This window comes from Erinaceus europaeus, chromosome 17 (assembly GCF_950295315.1).
Source record: "Erinaceus europaeus chromosome 17, mEriEur2.1, whole genome shotgun sequence".
NCBI classification, from domain to species: domain Eukaryota; kingdom Metazoa; phylum Chordata; class Mammalia; order Eulipotyphla; family Erinaceidae; genus Erinaceus; species Erinaceus europaeus.
Window position 1 is genome coordinate 16,349,563 of NC_080178.1, and position 17,563 is coordinate 16,367,125.

The 17,563-nt window shown below is 45.9% G+C and overlaps 1 long non-coding RNA gene across 1 annotated transcript in view; it reads right to left on the bottom strand.

Annotated features, from left to right (window-relative positions):
* Positions 1 to 1,723: 1,723 nt before the first annotated feature.
* LOC132534038 (uncharacterized) overlaps positions 1,724 to 17,563 on the bottom strand; it is a 15,907-nt gene continuing 67 nt past the window's right edge. Inside the window, exons 1-3 of the long non-coding RNA XR_009545751.1 lie at positions 17,506 to 17,563; positions 5,293 to 5,362; positions 1,724 to 1,805 (exon numbers count right to left, since the gene is read on the bottom strand). The exon at positions 17,506 to 17,563 is cut by the window's right edge and continues 67 nt beyond it. This is a non-coding gene — a long non-coding RNA (uncharacterized LOC132534038). The remainder of the gene's footprint in view (positions 1,806 to 5,292; positions 5,363 to 17,505) is intronic.

Below are 17,563 nucleotides of genomic sequence, written 5' to 3' on the forward strand. Positions count from 1 at the left end.
CTGGTCATCAGCAAAGTGCCAAAGATCTAGATGCTAAGAACTAGGTCCCCAGGTAAGAGCAGGGCTACCAGCAGTTTGGCCCAATTCTACCAGTTGGCTCTAGATCATTTGGTTCTACCAATTCTACCAGTTGGCTCTAGATCAACTGACCCCTGGTCTCTGAATTGCAGGTGGAGAAAATGGCCTGCTTCTTGGCAGGGCCTAGGTCACAGTATTACTACTGTACTGGCATCTAAAAGCTTCTCAGTTTCACAGGGAATCTTGTTTTTACTGTAGCAAAGCTGCATTTATTCTGAAATTTATTTCTACTGATTGGAAATTTGCTTTCCTTATGACTAGAACACACTGGTCCTCATTCAGTCTGTAGTCTTTTGTTGAAGTCCAACATCTTGGCATCCTATAACACATGAAGAAAGCAAATCAATGTCCCCTCTGATTACTGTAAACCTTCTTGACTCCTTTCTGCTTCTTCATCCCTCCCTATCTACTTGGCCATTCTTCATAGAGTGTTTTTTGTTATTTTCACTATATTATGTTCATCCTTCTCTAGACTTGCTTTAGGTCATTAATACCCCCCTGAATGAAGTTCTGCAGTGGCACTCAGTTGGGAATAGAGTATAGAGTTGAATTGTTACCAGGCTATAATAGTTCAATTAGTGCATTCTGAAGAGGCAACAGACAGTAAACCTCCTGATTTCTGATTTCCCCCTATGTTTCTTGAAATTCAAATAGCTGGTAAGTCAGGTTTTCCATGTACACTGATTTAAGTGTAGTATTTACCAACTATCCTTAACAGTTCTGCACCTTTTAGATTAATGTCTTGAGATAGTTTTGAATCTTAATTCAGATGGTATTAGCCACATCTCATTATTTTCATTTTAGCACATCAGCATATGCTCTTATAGTGGTTATTACATATCATATATATATATATATATATATATATATATACATCTTATAATATTTTTGCTTCTGTAATTTAAAACAATATTGAGTGTGACAGAGCCATGCAGAGTATGGCGTAGTTAACCATACAGCTCTTAGACAAGGCAATATATTCTTTAATGGCAGTCTGCTTCTATTAGGACTAATGGTCATTATTCCATCTCGGTTTAAGAAAGAAAGGGAGTAAAATCTCTTCTTTCTTAGCTGGCTTTTGACACTGACTGTTTTCCTAGGAGTAGGGCCCAGTCCTTAGATGATGCTTCAAGAATATTGGGCCTCTTCCTAGATTCTGGAAATCACTGTCCTCCCTTCCCTGCTTCTCATAGACACTTATTCACTTAAAATGTTATCAATTGAATGAGTTTGCACTGTCCCCAAAAGTTCATTTTTGGTCACTCCAGCCCTCTGCTGTGACATTGCTCCTGAAGCAAAGGTTTAAAAGTCTAGGGTCACCAGATTGAAACTGGAGGGAGAGAGAGAGATGAAAAGTAACAACTTCAAATTAATATCTTTTTTTTTTTTAATTTATAAAATGGAAACACAAGACCATAGGATAAGAGGGGTATAGTTCCTACCACCAGAGCTCTGGATCCCATCCCCTCCCTTGATAGCATTCTTATTCTTTAACCCTCTGGGAACATGGACCCAGGGTCATGGGGTGCAGAGGGTGGAAGGTCTGGCTTCTGTAATTGCTTCTCCGCTGAACATGGGCATAGGCAGGTTGAACCATACTCATAGCCTGTCTGTCTCTTTCCCTAGTGGGGCAGGGCTCTGGGGAAGCAGGGCTCCAGGACACATTGGTGGGGTGGTCTGCCTAGGGAAGTCCGTTTGGCATCATGGTAGCATCTGGAACCTGGTGGCTGAAAAAGAGTTAACATAAATAAAAGAGTTAACATATATAAAAAGTTAACATATAAAGTTAGACAAATTGTTGATTAATCATGAACCAAAAAGCAGGAGTATTGCAGATGAATATTTGGCGTTTCTGTTTTGTAAATAGCTAGTAGGTCTATTTTAGGTATATTCCAAAGGGCCCATGATTTTATTAGTTTTTGCCTGAGCCTGACATCTGATATTTTAACAGAAATGGTCTTGGTACAAGTATGTTCCCAATGCTACACTTTGTCCTTATGCCCTTTCCCCACTACCTTTCTTCTTCGCTCCTTCATTCCTTGGTGTACATTTTCTTGGACTTTTCTCCCCTTGTTTTTGAATGAGTATTGCTCTCTGACTGGCAACTCCAACCTGGCTGCAGTAGGGAAGATGCCACTGACCAGCATTCCACCTCTTTTGTTTGGTGTTCATCAAATAATTACCTCTCCTCTGTCAGGGTGCAATACTGCTTTCAGATTCAGAGACCCCCCAGAAAGCTCTTAGCCCAAAATGTCTCCCTAATCTAGTACATGTTCTTCCTGGAAGCTGCTTTGTCATGGGCAGAGACAGAGTGCAAAGTCAGCTCATTTCTTCAGAACTTTAGACTTCTTGGTGATGATTGGGTGGAGCTCAAGGGTCGAAGTTCAATTGAGGCAGGTGAAGGGGAGGACTGAAGGATGACTGGCTGTCACTAAGTTTGATCAGATGTGTCGTAGCCACAACCTCTTGTAAAAACTCAGCTTCATCCTAATTCTATTAAGGAAATTTAATCATGGCTACCTTAGTCCAGTCGCAACGAATGGCCACAATAGCTCTGTAGACCATTTCCTCAGAGCTGTGCGTGGGTTTCTGACAGGGTTCATACACACTTGTGTTGAGGGTTGGCAGAGAAGCACTGAATGTGATCTTCCTCCTCTCAATACTAGAATGTCCCCCCCCCCCCCCGACACTAAATGCACTGTCACTAAAACAACCCCCCCTCCCTTTAGTGTGACTTACCTGGAAGAATTGAAGCTGTTTAGAGTAAGAAACAAGTTCAAGACTTGGGAGGTTGTGCCACAGCCAATCTAAAATCGGCTGACCTGTCTGTGAAAAAGAAAGATTCCCAAAACTCTCTTGTGCCTTAACTCACTTTTTCAGTTGGTCTGTCTTCTGCTTTCTGCTGGTGCTGTAGTTAGGAGCTAATCTGTCAAAGAAAAGCAGCCTAAAATCCCCTGTTCTCTAGATGTCACCCTCTATTCCACTAAAACTATAAGTGTCTTGGGGGGAGGTTATGTCTTGCTGCTCCTGTGATCCCAGTGCCTGGCGTAGGACCTCCAGCATCAGTGGAAAGAATACTAACCATTCAATATGGACTGGTGTCTCCTATTTCTTCAGCTAGATTGACCTCCACTTTCTCCCTGGCTTTCCTTCTGCCTCTTGAGCCATGTCTTGGTCATGTCTGTGGGCCTAGGCTAGGCCCTGGGGCATTTGTTTTTTCCATTTTTATGCCTGATAACTTCATTCAGGTTCCTAATTTTAGATTATATGTCAATGACCTTCCCCTCCCAACATTTATATCTCTAGCTTCAGACCCTCCCAGGAGCTCCCGAATGAAGTTATAACTTCTTGACAGTCTAACAGACAACTCAAATTTGTCTTGTCTAAAACACAAGTCTTGCTTTCTTTTCCTAATCCCACCATCCAGTTGTTCCCACTGCCCCAACACCATTTTAATAGTGGGACCATTATTCAGAAGCCCTAGGTCAGATTCACCTTTGTCTTTCCTCCATGACATCCAACTAAGGAGTCAAGTCTTGTTAAACCACCTTCAATATACACTGTTAACTGGTGTTTTGGTAGAGCTACTGGGAAATCACTCTCAGGCAAGGTCACCACCACCATCAGCCGAGGGGACAGATGGCTTTTTTTTTTTTTTCCTTTCTTTCCTCTTTCTCAGCCAGGCCTATTTTCTACACAATAATTGGACGATCTTTAAAGCTACATATAACTCCAATTATGTCCTGCTTAAAATTAAAACCCTTCTCAGGCTCTTATAAGGATTTAGATTGAAATCCAAACTCCTCACCACAGCCTTAAAGATGCTGTGCTCACTTATCCTGCTATCTCTCTTTCTCTCTCTCTCTCTTTCTTTCTCTCTCTCCTTCACCATCTGTCTGCAAACACTGTAAGTGTGCCATTGTCTCAGATTTTTTGCCTAGCTGTTTCTTACATCTGGAAGATTCTTTCCTCTGACCTTTGTCAACCTTAAGATTAATTCTTAAGTAGAGTTCTCCCTATTTTCTCTACCTACTGCTACAATACTGTCCGCTGTGGTCCTCTATGTTGTCTCCAAAACACTTACCACTATCTGAAATTATCTCATCTTCTTGATTATGGTCCACCTTCCCCACTGAAAGGCACTATGAAAGCAGGAACATTGTCTCTCATCTATTCTGTTGCACTCCTAGCTTCTGAAACCTAGTAAGTACTCAGTTTGTTAGTCGCAAGATGAATGAGGTGAGTTGGTGAGTATTGAATGAGCACAATGCATCTGCCTATAACGCCTTTGTAAAGGTCCACTTGTCTTCTCCTTTCAAACCTCCTGCTGTTTAAACATCATCTCCAACTTCACAGTAAAGTAGCCTGAATCGAAGGGGTCACCACCTCTGTTTTGGGCGGAATTGACTCATTTTTATTAAATGAGGAGGCTGTCTATGGGCTAGCCCATACCCGTGAATTGAACATACTAAGTTGCTAATGATTTTCCCAAAGTTTTACTTCTTGCTCTCCTGCCTGTGATGGTTTCACATGTTAACTATCTTCAGGGTGGCTCCTGATGTCATGCCTCCCGTAGATTCCTTCTCTCTCACATCACTGAGGAGCTAAGTTTTCAGTGATGGTGGCCACTTTACCCACATGTGTCCCTTTGGGTATCTCCATCTGCACTGGCAGTTCTCTACACACAGATATTTCTGTACACACACATGGGGATGAGTTTAAACTCTTATCTAAACTTTGTTTAAAATTCGTCTGGTCTATTGAAGGAAAGAGAGCATTTATCAATCGCCCTTTGTATGTTAAGCCATGCAACCACCTGTGGCCCATGAGGAATCTAGAACCTTTAGTGAATAATGATGCTAAGGAAACCTTTCCTTCCTAAATGTCAGGTGACATCGGTGTCAGCAGCAAAAGCAAGATAATAAGACAATCAGAGAAGTAGCAGGCATTTCATACAAGTAACATGGCTTCTCTTTGTACATAAAGAAATCCTGGTGAGAGAAAGGAGTTGGGCCTTCTAAATAGTGAAGAAATCTGGATTCAAGTCAAATAGGAATGCCAATCCTAGAGAATAAGCACTGAAGTAGAGGAAGTTTGGGAATATCAACTTAGGGAAGTTATCTGTTAAACACAGTTACTGATAACCCATGCTGAAGAGTGAGGGTGCTCTTCCAGCTGCCAGGATATCTGGGAATAAGACCTTAAGTTCCTTACCCTACATGCAATTCACTCCCAGGGAAGGATTCTTTTCGGTGGATTCTGGTCAGCCATGAGTCTGCACACTCTGAAAAAGATGTAAGGATGGTCCTTTAAAGACAGAGCCTGGAGAGGCAGTTGAAGTTCCTCCAGACTCGATGTAGGGTCTGCCCTCAAGGATCATTTTGTTTGGGAGAAAAGAAAGACAAGTGATGAAGTACTACAAAGCCAAACATCTAGCAGGTTCTGTTAATGTAATTCAGGGAAGTGGGGAAGGGAACTCTTCAGACATGGGGAAGACCCACCTGGGCAAGGAGGTGTCAGCACAGCCTTGTGCCAGGGCCAACATAGGGTGTGCAGAGACCACTTTGGGGTGGGGCAGCACTGACTGATGTAGCATCATGACACTGTCAAAGACTGGGGCAGGGAGAGTATTTCAGATGCACTGTGTGACTAGAAGGTCATGTACAGACTGTGACATCCTTGCCGCTGTCTCCTCCATGAGGAAAGAAAAATAGAGGGTTAAGGGGAGGGTAAGGCTTTCCCTCTGAGTGACAGTAGGGGAAATCTAAATTGATGGTCAGAGGGAGGAAAGGGGGGGGAGAGAGAGAGAGAGGGAGAGAGAGAGAGAGAAACTGTCACAGTTTCGTCCCCTTTGGGGAGGAGATATGAGTGACTTCATGAAAATCAAGAAATGACACCAAATTCTTATCTACAAATGAAACATACAGGGTGAGTCAAAGAAAAGTTTAGCGTTCTTGAGAAAGGAACTGAATCTTTTAGCCTACCACTTATTATCTAAAAACACATACTTGTGTAGTTTGAAAAACAAGGGTGATATCTGTCTTTTCATTTAAGTCTATTAACAACACATATTTTTCTTTTACAAACAATAAGTGAGAAATTCAAAGGGAAGGGTTGAAGATCAGGGAAGCTGTTATATGCAACAGTGGGAAAGTCACCACCCTGGAACACATCTTCACGGCTTTTTCTTCACCAGGAATCAGAATAACTATCAAAATTTGTATTGTTTTCATCATCATTGTCTTTGTTGGAGAAAAAAAAGTTGATGGAGCAAGTTGTGCAATGGCTTGAGCTCCTTGCTTCTCATCTGTAAAATGGTGAGGCAATGATAAAAACGACTACATCATGACAGACAGTGTGAGAGGTCAGCCAGAGGTCTAAGTACACAGCCCAGCAGAAGGATGCTGTACGTAAAACATCCCTCCATTCTTCTCTTGTCTTCCTGGTACATACAGAGACAGCTGCTCCTCACTTCTGGCACCTGCTGGATTTTCTTTTTGTGTTCTTCTCTTCACTAAGGCTTTCCTAGCCGTCAAGACTGTGGAGTCCATCTGCTCCGGCCCCTTCTTGTGCTCTCCTCGCTAATGGCGGCCTCCTGTCAGATTGCTCTGAATCTCTCTCTCTCTGTTACTCTCTGTGAGGTTACTGCTGCTACGTCCTAGCTGTTCCATTGGGCTAGGCACACCAGGTCTCTGTGATCATCTTTTAGAATCACTGAGGCTAACTCTTCTCACCTGGAAACCCAGGGTTGGACTGCTTACCATTCTGGATATGGCCAAGACTCAGATTCTGAAGCATTTAACCCAGGGCTAAAAAGAATATTTGGTAGGCTCCTAGAACTCCCCTGAGGGGACACTGCCAGGCAGAAGCCATTGGCTCTTGGGGTCTGAATGTGAGTTTCTCTTTTTCTCTCTCTTTTTTTTTTTTTACTTACCAGCCCAGCTACCAGCGTGAGAACCACACAAACAGCCTCTCTTTCCTACTTAGAGCCTGATTAGCATTCAAGTAGACACATAAATATTCCTGCTCAATTTCATGCTTAGTGGGCTTGCTGAAGGCCCACTGGCTGCCTGTTGTAAGGTGGATTGTGGATTTCTCATTAAGAGCCTTTCAGTGCTCCCTCTTCTCCTTTAGGGAGGAAGCAGTAGCCAAGGGGTCTTCTTATTAATAATAGAAACAACAACCATCTACGCCAGGCACTTAAGTAAATTATTTAGCATGAACCTTACAAGTTTGCAGTGACTCTGTACATTAGGTATTTTGTGCCCCTTTTACACAAGGTATTAGAACCTCAGATAATATAAAAAAAGAAAGAAAAGCTAAATATGGTCTAACTAGGACTGTTGAGTCTTTCTGTATTGAAAGCTTATGTTCTTCCAAATCCTGCTACTTATTTTTCTAGTAGAGTTGAGGACTGGACTATCCCTACCTATATGTAATCAACCCCACTTGTATTGAAACTTGCCGTTTGGAATACATTCTACCATAAGGCACACCCAGGACCCTGTACATTTTTCAAAATGAATGTCACCTGGCACACATGTTAACAGATGGTCCTGGCATGCTTAGATATGTCCCTTATGATTTATTACACAGCCTTCCCCCAATATCCAATACATTCTTGTTTCCTAAGTGACTCTTAAAATGGCTCTGTGGGATAGGGTGGGGCTCTGATGACTGTTTTAAGTATATGGATGAGGAGTCTGGACCTCAGTTGACCTCAATAACCAACCCTTATTTGAACAGTATTGGGGCATAGTAACTCTTTTGGTTGCTAATTCCAAGGCATTCATTCCATAGGGCTGACTTGCTTGGGGTTTTCAACTGGGGGGGGGGGCAAGTTCAGCTTTCTAGATTTTTTTTTTTTAACCAGCTCACTCAGCCATGGGTAGGGGGGTCCTAAGGATGGGAATTTGGGTCTGAGGGGCCTGTTTATAAACTAGTGAACCTTCTTGTCTTCCCTCTTTGGACAACTACCTTTACATATTTTTTTTTGGCTCTGACATTATGCCTCTGGTGACAGCCTTTCTACAATGAAACTTGAAAGAGAATAAAAGACAGGAGAACAAGCCATATCCTCTTGCAGGAATACCAGTTGGAGATAAGCACTCTGCTGGGATTTGCTACGTAGCTCAGCCTGGGCCGGGAGCAGAAGAAGATGCTGAGTGAGAAGCTGGAATTATCATTATTTTCTCTGTGGCTTGAGGTGCAGCTGGAAGTGGCAGATGGGGAGCTGATATCACAGGGCTAACTCTAGGTTGGTCTGGATGGAAGAATAGGATACACATGATATTCTCTTTGATGAGCGTAGATAGGCTAAACATGGGCATAGAGAACCTTAGGTCTAAAATGGACTGGACTCAAAGACTGGACAGAGGCCTTCAGAATGAAGGGATCTAAAATGAAACAAGATTTACCGAGGGGCTAGGACAACATCTTATGACATGGTAGTTACTCAAGAAAAGCTGTGTTTCTTTTGGGTCTGGCAAGATCAGAGCCAGTTGTAAAGCTGTTTTTCAATCCAGAATGAAGTTGATGCTGTTGCATCTCAACAAAGGTAGACAAAACCAGACACACACACCCTGGTGTCTGCCTTTGGAGCTGGTCCAATCCAGGTTTGCACCTCCAGTGTTACTGTGCTGACCTTAGGCAAAGTTGAGCCACCTTTCTGAGCCTGCTTCTTCATTTGAAACATGGAGCTAGCACATTCCTTGCAGGGCTAGATCCATGTGTCTGCAAAGTAAAGACTATAGCAATGGGGCTGTAAGGTAAGCTGAAGTCAAATGGCTTGACTTGGGTTGAGAGCCATACATCTGACTCAAGACGTGGGTAAGGGCTTAATCCCAAGATGGATTTCCTGGGCTGGGAACTCCATAGCATCTTAGTGTTAGGAAACATGATAATCAATTTTACATCCTCTCCTAAAGGGGAGGTGGAGGGTGACATCAACAATGAGGAAGACATCAGAGTCCTTGTCCTAAGTCCTTTCAGGGGTGGGGTGGGGTGGGGTGGGGTGGGGTGGGGTGGGGTGGGGTGGGATGGGATGGGTGGGTGTTGTGACCCTCTAAGCAAGGAGGAGGCTATTTGAACAGAGAGATTGGTAAGGTGGAGCAGACCTGACCTATTCTGGCTACTTCAGAATCCCTTGCAGTAGGCACTCAGAGGACATTTCTAGACATCATGCTTTTTGGCTTCAGGGACACTTTTGCTGTCACTCTTTAGTCCTGAGGCCCCTGTCGTCATCTTGTGGGTTTCTCACACTGTTTCTGTTCTCAGTACACTGCTATTTCAAAATCCGAGTCCAGCTGCCTGAAGCTAGCCTGCTGGATCCTCCTTCTTTAGTCTGTGGTGATTAGAACAAGAGTCCTAGACCCTTCTCCTTCACCAGAGGGTGATGCTGAAACAAAGAGCAGGGTACATGGACTCTGCATTTGGGTGGTTGTGTCAGTGGGGCTTTTGGATTCATTTCTCAAGGCTTGTCTCCCAGTCCTTCAGATTCTTTCCCAAATTTATTCCTCCCAGGAATGACTGAGGCATCAACTCCACTAGCTGGGGTCAATGATCTCTACTTGGGACATCACACTGTGGTCTCCTCTGCCTCAGAATTTTACAATGGCCCCCTCTGAGGTCCCCTGCCTCATTTTGGAGTCCATTGTTTTTCTTACCCTCAAGTTAAATACATCCCGGTGGCCCTCCCACCCCACCCCCACTCCTCCTCGTCATTGCTCTTGTGATCAGAAGGCTGGGACAGCCCTGCAGCAGAAGAAACTAAGTAGCCTCTTGTGCTCTAGGTTCATGCTCCCCTCACAACCCCCTTCGCAGAGACACACACCCTCCCCATGCTCTTGAACTTGCCTCCATCTTTCCTGATCCTCAGGTATTTCACTAGTGGGGCTCACCTCCGGGGATTTGATCATTTCAGTTTTGGGGCTTACTTAAGTTTACTTTCCAGCTCCCTTATGCCCTGTCCCTGGTGGCTTATGACCTACAGCCTGGCTGGATCTGGTTCTAATTGGTTCCCATTTTATACCACTGGCCCTTTGGTCGTTTTCTCCTGTGGCTTAGCTTAGCACTGCTTCTGGGACACCTTGCTCCTCTCCTTTCTCTCCTTGGAAACTGCTGCCCATCTTTCCAGGTCTGGCTCAAATGCTACCTCCTCTGGAAGTCTTCCTTGATCCGCAGCCTGGGGAAGCACTTCTTCTCCATGGCTGCAACCTGTTGCTGAAGCTTCTGTTTACTCCCATCACTGCGATTGCCCGAGCTGCCTGCTTCCCACGAGATCCCAAGCTCCTTGTGAGTAGGAGCAGCAGCCATCTTTGTCTTCCCACTGCTGGAGGGGAGCGCAGTGCCTGGGGCAGAAGCGTAGCCACTTTCTTTTCCTCTCCCCTACCTTCTACCTGGGACTGGGCAAGTGGGGATGTAGGAGGTGGATGGGGGAGGAGAACACAAAATGAAAATAAATAGTTAATTCCTTCCTAATAATGCCTGATTTCCTGATTTGATATTCAACATTAATTATAATTACTTGCTGGGAGATAGAGCATTAATCACTGCATGTGGCACCTTTGCAGAGCAGCACTACAGAGGCGGACTCCCTGGCATCTGGGGTGCCCACAACACTTCCATGAAGATGGGTTGGAGTTGGGGGAGTCAGAATTTCCCTAAATGTCATTTCTGCCTGGGCTGGCTTTCTGAACGTATGGAAGTCTGTTTGGAAGCAGGGATTCTGGTGCCCAGAGTTGACTCACAAACAGAGCGAGTGAGGCCAGTCTGCTGTGGAGCTTTGGGTGGGGAATTGGAAACACAGGTTCTTGTTTTGACTTCACTACCTACTGATGGTGTGAATTTAGCAACTCCTTCCTTGGGCTTTGACTTCTCTTTTCACTGACACAAAGGCAAGAGATTTAAGGTAGATTCTAGAAGCATAAAAGGAAAAGCTGCTGTAGGGAATCCTTTGGCCTGCATTTGTGCCTGCCACATACTACCCTCTCTTGAAGGTCAGTCTCATTGCCTTGATCTCTCTGAACCTGCACTTATTCTCCTCAATGGACAGGACTTCTCCTCCTGTGAACTAAAGCCATCAGTAGTTGGTGTTTGTTCCCTGTTCCTCAGGCCTTTTGCATCTCACTGTTTGCCCATGGGGTGTGCTTCCACATGGATAAGGCTTCTTTTTTTCATAGGCGTGAAATATCACCTTTGCCGAGATTCCTTCCCTGGCACCAAATGCTGTGCAAAGCAGCAGTTCTCTCTCTATCTGCTGTGCTTTATTCCTTGCTGATAGCACCTCTTCCCACTTTGCACTTTACATCTTTAACTTTCTCTTCTTGCAGCAAGAATGAGAGCAAGGGCATCATTTTGTTCCCAGTTACACTTCCGTGGCACAACACATAGGGGACACTCAATGAGTACTAGTTGAATGAATGAATGAATGAATGAATGAGCGAATGAATGAATTGATCTCATAACCCCTTGGCCTCTCAGAAAATGTTGGTTTAAATGAAAAGGAAGCAAGTGACTAGATAGTACTGCAGCCTGAGAAGATCCAGTGCCTGAGGAAACTTAAAAGAGGAAACAACTAAAGACCTCTCACTGGAGCTCTGGGCCAGGTCAGAAAGTGTTTCCTGTGTTGAACTCAACATTTTTTTTTCAGATCTCACAAATAACTTAGAGTTGCAGTACTAGTAGATGGCAAACCCAAGCCTCCAGGAATTCGATTTGCTCAAGATCGTTAAATAGAGAAACCATGGAGACAGGAGGGGGCGGAGGTCTGGGTAGCTTTCTCACCCTTTTTATTCCCCACACTGCTATTTCCCTGAGGGTGGGGAGGAAGGAGCCTGACCCAGGTGGACACTGCCTGACTCTTTTCCATCTTGGCCAACCACCTCTAGTTTCCTCTGTCTCTCAAGTGTTCCTCCTCTCCAAACTTGGACTGCCTTTATAACACAGCTTGACAGACTAGGTCTTCCATAATCTTGCCAACCCACAGAAATCTGGCCTTCTCAGTCATTACTCTGGAGTTCGAAGCTGGCAGGGAGAGGTGGTGGTCCTTGGGTTTGTCTGTGGCTTCATGTGGTCTGGAGAGACCAGGAACCTAGATACTTCTCTGCAGTAGGCTTAATGTTCCAGTTGAATTAGGGTGCCACTAGTGGGCAGTGGTGGACCCATTGAGAATAAAACACAGAGAAAGTAGGGATTTGCTGGGAGTCTCATGGGATGGAGGAACGGAAAAGGGGCCAGTAAGAATTCTCCCTCTTAGCCCCTCTCCTCTTGTGATTCCTACTCCCAAATCAGGACTCCAGGGGTCGGGATGGGTGGGCTCAGGGGGGGGGGGGCTCTGAGTAAAAGGATAGAAGGGGTAGGAAGTAGCTTCCATATCCCAAACAACTTGTGATTGTTTGGAGTCTGTGGACTCTCTAGGATCCTAACATGCGTGGTGCTCCCTTCTTAGAGCCGGCCAAGGGAGTGAGGGGGAGGCCAAGTTAATCTCTCTTATTCTTTGGGGAGAAGTGATCTGCTTCAAAGAAGATTAGTGGGAGAGAGGATAAAGAGCCCCTGATTCAGGGAAGGAGAGGGGTTCTGGGGGTTGGGGTTGGGGAATTGTCTTGTGGGTCAAGTGGTATCCTGAGTCTTAGCCTGAGCTGTAGATGTTTTTACCTCTCAGTGATACTCTGTGACTTATCTGTGCAGCATGGATGGTCTTGTCAGCCCCCCACCCCCATATCCCCAGTGCACCCTTGGTGTTTAATCGAGGTGAGAAAGTAGCCTGGATGGTGTGAGAGCTGGTGGGGGAGCTGGATTGAGAACAGAGGCAGGAAAAGGGGGCTGACTTCTGGCTTTCTTCCTGCTCAAACAGTTTCTGGCTTTATAGAAAGAGGCTAGAGAGAAGAGCAAAATCTGTCCCCTCTGATGCTTCAGTTGTACCTGTCAAAGACAGACCCTGGCAGGATGCCTCAAGATAAGGAGCCCACCCAGGGGACTCTAGAAATTGAAAAGAGGACAATGGCCAAGGAAGCTACGATGGGAAGCAGGTGGCTTTGGAGATAGCAGATACACTAGACCAAGGAACTTAAAGGGAGCACTGGAGGGTGAGCATCTTGGATTCACCCCTTAGCATCTGGGCCCAGTGTAGGAAAAGAAAAACAACCAGACCCAAGCATATGGGGGGGGGTTGGGGGCTTTTAGGACTGGAGGTTGTTGTTTCCTAAATGGCTCTCTCTCTCTCTTAATCTAGATCCTGGCCTCTGGTGGTACCAGGAATAGCACCCTGACCCTGACCCTGATCCTACATAAATGATTTTATTGCCCAGTCCAGCTCTCCCTTTTCAACTGAAGTAGAGGAGAAACTAAGAGGAGCTGGGGGGGGGGGGAGGGGGCTATGAGATAGGCATGTGTGGAGACTTGGGGCTTTTCCTTAGGGACATCTTCTGCTCAACTGGGAACTGGTTCCTGGTGATGGATGCCCTCACCTGTGAAAGAGAAACCAATGTTGGAGCACCGAGTCTCGGGGCGGGAGGAGTGGAGGTCCACGTCTTCCTGATGACCATTCCCTTCACTTCCTCTTTAGATTGGGGGACAGGCCCTGGGCTACATAATTTGGTCTGTCCCCTGTCCCCTGACTCAACAGTCTACTCTACCCCACTTCACCCCCCAAATCAGCAGAACCATAAAGTGTTTCCTTTCTAGATGATTCCACTGTTCCATTCTAAAAGGAAGGTGTGCTCCTTATGGGAGACCTGGAAAGTACACACAGAAAAAAATCTGAAAATGTAGCCCCTCACTGCACAGCGAGAACACAGCACCTTGACCTGATGCTCTGCACGTTTGAGCCTATGCAGCCTGTACACAGATTGAATAGACTCAGAGTAAGCCTCTCCCTATGCCATTATAGATCATCAATACTCAGCTGCCTTAAGGAGTGGCCATGATTTATGTGACCACTCAACTTGGCTTCAGTTTCTACTTTCTATAGTTCTCTAAATTGTCTTAAATGATGCTATAATGAGCCTCACAATGCAGGACTCTTCATCTGTGTTTTGGATAACGATTCATCGGTTTGTTTCTGCTTGGGAAATGCTTCTACCTAGCTGAGCGTGGACCCCAATCCAGAGGCCCACCTGTAAGACAAGCTCTGGACAAGATGACAAGAAATCTCTACCTCCCATTTTTCCTGACGTGTCCAGTGTTTTCCTGTGGGCTGTCTTTCTTTCTCAAAGCAAGGAGCCACGGAGACTCAGGCAGGGGAGGTCTTTACAACACTGCTGCCCCCTTCTCATCCACTGCCTTGCCCCTCCCAAATGAAACCCAGCCCAAGAAACCCAAAAGTCACTGTGAAGAGACCATCCCCTCTGACTTCTGAGTGAGGTGGCCTCTCTCAGCCACATCTAATTAAAAGTTTGCTTTCTTGCCCGGCTGTCTGGGGCTCCAGACACTAAGTCTCATGTGTAGCTGAAAAGATAGGCCACAGTGAGGCACTTCACACCATGCTGCAGTGGGTGGGGTGGGGGTGGGGTGCTTCCTAGGCCTCCTGGGAGCCAACTACCATTACAGCCAAACCTTGCACTTGCTGGGGGGGGGGGTGGGAGAGGGCCTTGGCCATAAGTCAACAGAAGAGCTCATTGTGGGATGTACATATGTGTGTGAGAGAGGGGGGCGTGGTGTGGCATTCAGCAAAAGTCTCAGGTCCAGATCTAAAGGGAAACACTGTTCAGGTGACAGTGAAAGGGTCTGGCAGCCTTTGGTGTAGAGGAGCAGGTCAGATTTGACAGGAAGTCACACCATGCCTGTTGGGTATGTCTGCATTATTAGAGCCTATTGGGCATATGTACATTACTAGAACAGTGTACTTGCTCTTCTGTTCCTTCTCATTCACTTAGCAAGTGTAAGCTGAGTGCTTACTGAGTGTATAGCATCACCCCCCCAGCCCCCCAGGGCTGAATTCTGAACAGAATAAAGAGAAGAGCATGGGGTGATTTCTGTTTAAGAGACAGATAGCATACTGGCAAGGACTGGCAAGCACACAGACCCCTGGGCTAGAACGCAGAGAAGAGTCAAAAGATAATGACACCTTAAAGGGGCAGGTGACCTTCCCAGCCTGTGTGTGTGGGGTGGGACAAGGGGGAACCTCTTATGCAAGAAAGCATGATTCTGGTAGGATCTTGAAAAGGAGCAAGAGGTATGAACTAAAGAGATACAAGAATAGGTATTCTAGGGGGTTGGGACAAGAATTCAGAGATAGAAGGTGTGGTGGGGAGGGAGGGGACCGACGACGACTTACTCTGGAGAGTATCTTTCTTACTTCTAACAGATGGATTGTTGGCATCACATGGGAGAGGGAGGAGGCTAGCAGACCGAAATGTGGAGAGTGGGTTGAAGCCTTACTAAGGAATTCACTAACAACTCAAGAAATTCACAAGGAATCCTGAGGGGGCTGTGACTGAGCCACTTTGACTTTTAGCATTAAATCTCACCTGTCGAGAAGGTGTGAGATGAGGTCATGTTTGTAAGAGCACTTCATAATCTCCAAGCACTCAGAGGAGATACCGACTCTGTGCTGGACTCTGTAGCAGGTACCTCAGGTGTGTACCTTTGGAGCCCACAAAGATAGGGTGAGTGTGGGGCAGGTTGGTGGTTGTGTGCAGGTGGCCTGCCCAAGTCCACACCCTGTTGGTTGATTGAATTGTGTCTTGATGCAGATGTGGCAAAACCACTGCCCAGGCTGAGAGAGTCATGGTGGCTGAGTGGGGTTCAAACTCAGATCTTTGTGTCTGAAGCCAGTGTGCTCTTCATACGCACTCTGATAGGATGGGAAGGGCTTGGGTGGCAGAGAAGATACCAGGAAGGAGTGAAGAGGTTCAGGATAGGGAAAGACACCAGACTGTCCCCTTTGGAACCATGCACAAGATGACACTGGGGCTCATCGAGTGGAGACCCTTTGATTCTAGACCTCAAGACCTGACGATGCCTTTTGTGGAACTAAGAGTCACATGTCTCCATCCCCTGGGAAATGTCAGGAGGGGTGGTGAATGACACCCTAAGGTGGGTTTGTTTTCCCTGAGAACGGTGTATCTCAGGTGTCTTTTCTCAAGTGACAGTCTTGGACTATTGTGTGGAGCATGACTTCAATGAACTATTCTAGGATCAAGTCCTGGCTTTGCATTTTCTTATACTATGATTTCAAGGAAATTATCTCCCCTGCCTGCACCTGTCTCCTCATCTGTAAAATGGGGATAATAATAGTGCCTACCTGCTGGGCATGTTGCAAAGATAAAATGAGTCAGGTGCACGTCAGGTGCTCAGACTTTGGCCTGCCCTACTGTGTGAGCTCTGCCTTGATTTCCCCTCTCTGGTTCAAGACTTGCTTCTTGTGGTAAATGTCCTTGGGTTGGTTCTTGCAGCCCCGTGACTCTCCCCAGAACAGTATCTGCTGAAATGTGAAGTCGAGACCAAACCTCCACTGTCCCACTGACTTACCTGGGCTTTGGGATGCCTACTCTGCAGCTGGAACTTCCCCCCTTTACTTTGATCTTCACAGATTGCAGCCCTTGGCCTTGGGCTAATCTGTCTTCAAGTAGTCAAGTGTTCAAATCCTAGAATATTTCATCCAAAGGATGGAACTTGGATTGTGCAATCCAAAGTCTTTGTTCTTCAGAGACTAAAATGGGGGGACACCTTCTCCAAAGGTGCCCACTTGAGCCTAGAGTTGGGATGAGAACCTTGTCTTTGTGTCCCCTGCCTAGGGATGGTACCCTCACCACCAAGACAGGTGGCATTAAGGGGCCCTTTCAGGTATGAAGGCCTGGGGGATGATAGAAAGTATGATATAAAGTGTGTGCCTAAAAATACTCCTCATGTTGGTTTTATAAGAAATATTGCTGGGTAGGTGAAGAAGAGAGAACCTTCTTTGTCTGCAAAGGAAGAAGCTGTTTTAGATCCAGGGGGAGAGAGACAGGGCCTTGGGAAGAATAGGGGAGGCTGGTATTGGGTCAGATCAAACTGTAGCTCTACTGAGCTGATGGGAAAGATAGGAGGGGTGGGGTTGGGTGGGCAGAGACAGACCAGGCATCAAGAGGTGGCAGCAAAACAGGACAGAGAGGAGGACCCCTTTGTCATTGTGACTTGGTTTAGAGGAAGACAAGGGTAAAGACAAGAGCAAGTGTTGGGGTCTTGAGGTGATGGTTAGCAGGTCTCCTTATTGGTCCTTCCTCAATTCAATGCCAGGCTGAAGGGCAACTCCCAAACCGTCCATACAAAAGGGTCCTCCAGACTGTTACTGAATATTCTTCAGCGGCTCTGATTCTTGAGATGGGCTGCATCCTGGATCTTTAACTAAAGTGCAGGAAGCATTTGTCCTGCCCGGAGCCTGGGGACCCTCTCTGAGAAGCCTGGAGTGCCAACACTGTGAGGCCTGGGAAGGGGGATTTTACTCACCATTCCATCTGTGTTCACATTAGTGACATCTACTGGCTGTCTCCTGTTGACAATACCG